Source organism: Pteropus vampyrus, unplaced genomic scaffold (genome assembly GCF_000151845.1).
Source record: "Pteropus vampyrus isolate Shadow unplaced genomic scaffold, Pvam_2.0 Scaffold183, whole genome shotgun sequence".
Lineage (NCBI taxonomy): Eukaryota > Metazoa > Chordata > Mammalia > Chiroptera > Pteropodidae > Pteropus > Pteropus vampyrus.
Window position 1 is genome coordinate 500,276 of NW_011888964.1, and position 4,552 is coordinate 504,827.

General features: G+C 52.2%; 1 protein-coding gene across 4 annotated transcripts in view; it reads right to left on the reverse strand.

Moving 5' to 3' along the window:
* The window catches only part of ST3GAL1 (ST3 beta-galactoside alpha-2,3-sialyltransferase 1), a 60,426-nt gene that overhangs the window by 36,309 nt on the left and 19,565 nt on the right, over positions 1-4,552 (reverse strand). Inside the window, exon 1 of one of the 4 annotated variants that reach the window (XM_023537226.1) lies at positions 4,347-4,520. The exons of the other annotated variants lie outside the window; for them this stretch is intronic. The gene's annotated coding sequence lies outside the window, so the exon portion shown is untranslated. Of the gene's footprint in view, positions 1-4,346; positions 4,521-4,552 lie in introns of those variants that run through there. 4 annotated transcript variants of the gene reach the window in all.

A 4,552-nucleotide genomic window follows, 5' to 3' on the forward strand; every position in this document is an offset into this window, starting at 1 on the left:
CGGCTTCCAGAGGGGCACTGGCAGCTGCTGGCTGCCGTGGCTTCAGCTGCCAGATCCCTGACCTCCTAGAAGATGGTAATGATGCGAGGGGGCCCGCCTGCAAAGCCGCCTGCTGACAACTGAGAGGAGCCGACACTCTTAACATCCGGAAGGTCTGTGGGTCGCTGGGCTGTTTTACAAATGAGGCAACAGGTACAGGGAGCCAGTGAATCTAGGGCACCGGGGACCGACGAGCACTCCTGAGAGTGACACGCGGAGGGAGAAAGGACAGGCAGAGTGAGCAGGGAGAAGGCTGGACGTAGCTGTGCGAGAGCAGAGACCACGTGCTCTTCACCGCTCAGTAACCAGCACTCGGTGAAACCGTGTGGCTCGGACGCGCGAACCAATGAGCCTGCGTAAGTGTCCGGGAGAGGGAGGAAGGCTGAGAGGGAGCTCAAGCGCTGTCAGCGTGGTTACAGGTGACACTCGGTCTAATCGTCGATGTATTCCGCCTCCGACCCAATAATCAAAGCTGTTCGGCACGCTAGTGAGAGCTCTTGGGATGACTCGAATGCATATTATTCCATTCTATAGATGTACGTCAGCCATTTTCCAGTCTGCGCCACTCAGGATGGTGCCGTTGTCGGCATGAAAGGACCAGGCCGCAAGGGTCACGCGAGGCCGCGCGGCGAGGGGGCTGGGCCCTGGAGGCAGACGCCGTGCCTTGAAAGCCCTGCTTCTCTGCTTTCTACGGGGCTGTGCATCCGTGGGGAAATTACCTAACCACTCTGTGCCTGGGGTCCATCATCACCAGTGACACGGGGAGAATGACAGCAGCTCCCTCCCAGGGTGGCTGTGGGGGTTAAATCCGTCAACGTGTGGGACGCGTAAGAGAGTCTATGACCCACAGTCAGCCTTTTATAAGTCCTGGCAAACTTCACTCCACCGGCCTTTACACTCCCGACATTCGGGCGATTTCCTAGAACGCAGCCCCACAAGTGGATCAGAAGGTCAGCCTGTAGAATCATAAGGACTGCGCCTTCGAAAACCACAGCAGCACGAACAAGATAAAGGCCTTTGGTCCTAATACGTTAGCCCAAGAACAAGGGCTCGGAGGACCCAAAAGGTTAAGTCCACCCACTGTGGACGCCAGGATTCCCACTGCCAGGCTTTCTGCCAAGGGTCTGTCCAGCTCCCTACAGTACACGGCCCGTTGCCCAGCCGACTCCTGCAGCTCCGGATACCCCGGGAGAGAAGGCACCCTCGCCTCCTTCACAGCAAACCGAGGGCGGCCAGGCCCACGGCAAGGATGCGTAAGCGCCGGGCCCCTCAGCAGCACCCCACCTTCCTAGGCCTTGTATTTTATTTTACATCCACAACTTCGATTATTTTTTCTTAAAGAGAACTCCCAAATTGAATGAGCTGCAGGCCGCAGCAAACCCGGAACCGCATCTGTGCATAACACCGATTTGTTAGTCTGTCTGTTTCTCTCATTACATTATTAACGCCTTGAAGACATAGCTCTTGTCTCATCCTGTTTTACCTCCAGTGACGGGCCCGGTGCCAGGGACCCAGTGTTTGCTGAATAAATGAATGGATGGACGGACGGACGGACAGACGGACGGACGGATGGATGGACGGACAGACGGACGGACGGATGAATAAGAAGGAAGGAAAGAAGGAAACGCAGCCTAAACGGGAATCTCTCTCCGTTAATGTCACTCATTCTGCTTGGATTCCCTCCGAAAGTCGCCCATACAAGTTGATTCTTTCCCCCTCCAAAGCCTTGCAGACATTCAAAGACGGCTCTCCCAAGTCTCCTCCTCTTTTAGAAAAAAAGAAAAAAAAAAAAAAAAAAAACCCCGTTGCAGCAACTGCTGCTCTTTGCTTAAAGGTTATCAGCAGCGGAAATTCCACCAGCTTCGACCAGAGCCATTTTCATATCTAATTCCTGCCAGGATGTCTTCTTATCCTGTCGAATGTCTTGGCCTCCGGTATGCCTCTGGGCTAGCCGGTAACATTTATTTTGCGGGGAGGAAATGCCTGAGTTTTAAGGGAGAGTGTTCGAGCCCCTGACTCCCCAAGCCTGAAAGGATGCAAGGGGAAAAATACAGGCCTGGCTTTCCAGGGAGAGGCCACTGTCCCCTGGGGGAGAGTAAATAAAACCCCGCCCATCCTTTGATCAGCAAACCCTGCTCTCCTTCACCCTTCACTGTTTGTCATCTCTCATCAGCACCTCGGCTGGGTTCCAAAAATATCTCCTGACCCCCACACCCACCCCCTGCCTGCTCCAGACCCTACCACTCAGATATATATGTTTTTTTCCTGCTTACCCTCAACCTCTTCCCCTTCCCTACTCTGTGCTAAGATATGAACTCCCTGGGTCCTTGTCTGCCTAGAACCATGCCTGGCACATGGGAAGAGCTCAGAAATACTTGTCGATGCGTGAAAGAAACTAGCATTCATCAGGCACGTATTCTGCATATCTCCTGCTGGGAGCTGGAGTTCAAAGGCCATCGGTCAAGTCAAGGTCTCTGCTGTCCAGCCCAGTTCTGAGATGTGCTCTCGAAGCCAAGGGTCCTCAGGACTTTGATTACATTTAGTTTCAAATCCTATAGCTCTAGAAATCATCTCCCCCTCTCTCTGCACCCTCTCAGATGCCTGGCCTTTCTCCCAGATCATCAACAACTCCCGAGGCAGCTGGCTGATGGTCACTCTGGCTAAAGATAACATCTCAACCTGCCTTATGTCATATTTCGTTCCAGAGCCCTTAGGGGTAAGGACTCCCTGGCTACTTTTCCATGAGCTATCCTCAAGACCTGAAGAAATTATTCATTACCCTCGCCTCACCTTCGACCAATCAGCTCCCAGCACGGCCCCGAACCCCTAACCCACAGTGCCTTGTGATTCTGCCCTACAGACTCTGTAACCGACATGCCTTTGAGGAGTTCGGGCTTTTGAGCACCAGCCTCCCGTTCTCCTGGGCGGCGCCATTCGTGATAAAACAGCCACTCTTTGCCCACCGCCATCTCGGCGTTTAGTGTTTGCCTCTGCTAGCGCCAGGTGGAGAAACTCTTTCTTCTCTACACCGGTAAGGTCCTCAACCATCAACCCTTTGTTCAACAGGTTCTTGGAAAGTAAACCCACAATCCCTTCCCCCAGATGATTCCACATCCTTCCAAGACTCACAGGTGCCGTATCTTTAGCTCTTTTTCTTCCCCTCCATTGCCCCTGTCCTCAGCCCATGGGAATACCGAGGACACTGTGTCTGCCTGTGAACGTGGAAGGGCCGAAGCTCACATCTTATCTACCTCACTATATACATAAAGCCAATAAATCCCAAGGCCCAAGTGGCTTAGTTTCCACATCGACTCACATACAGAGACCACAGGTCGGTGGCTCAAAGAAATTTTAAAAGTAATTCCATTTTTATAGGCAGGCAGGCAGGCAGATAGATCTTCAGCAATAATCATATAAAACAGCCCTCCCATACACACACACACGCATACACACACTCACTCCAAACTTCCTTTTTCTGTGATGGTTATAGTCACGCCCAAGCTGACTTAGACATTGGCACCATAAAAGGAGACATTCCAGGGATCACCGCTTTCCCAAGCGACGATGGCAGCGTTCTCGGCTGGCCCCGTCCACCACGGGAGCCACGAGCCACGTGTGGCTATTCGCACTTGAAAAGTGGGGAGTGCGACCGAGGACGGTACTTTTAACTTTATTTCATTTTCTCTACTTAAAATTTAAACAGCCACATAGGAAGTGGCTACCTGTGGACAGCTCAGCACTAGACCAGAGCCTGGCGCACGCATCCTGTTAGGAACAGACGAAATATCGTACGCTCTGCAGCCACACGGTCTCTGTCATGACGGTCGCTGTGCGACCGTGCCGTGGAGCTGCTGGAGTGAATGGGCGTGGCTGGGTGCCAAAAAGTTTTATTTACCAAAAAAAAATAGCCAGGCCACATTTGTCCTGTGGGTCACAGCTGTTTGCTGACACTCACTCCAAGGCACACCAGAGTGTCATTCCAGGCCTCCTTTGGGACGGAAGGCATTTGTCATACAAGGATGTTCCCAGCCCGGGTTTTTACTTACTGGTTTTCACGAAAGCTCAGAAGGCTTTCCTTTTAAGAAAAAGAGAGGTTCCTTGATACGCCGAGGCCTGCATTTTTCCCTGAGGGAGAAATAATTCTCCTTTATGGACTATCCTGGGAGACCAGGTCAAGTTACACAGAGACCAAGGAGTAGGGAACATGTCCCCACCCCCACCCAAAGTAATCGACGGAAGAACCCAGAAAAGACTCCAGAAAAGACGACAGCTCTTACTCCTGGAGGGAAGATTAGTCAGTCGTTTACCTCAGGAGGCTGAGGGGCTGTCCATCTCTGGTCCTCAAATGGAAATGTCCTGGCCACAAAGCTCAGAGTGTTAGCTCCTTGCAGCCTCTGGCGATGCTAATGACTTCTATTGGCAGGTCCAGATCAGAAAGGCTGAGTCTGAAAACGGTGCCAGCTGGAAGGAAAGAGGAGAAAGTTTAAGTTAGTTTTGACATTTAGTTCATCCA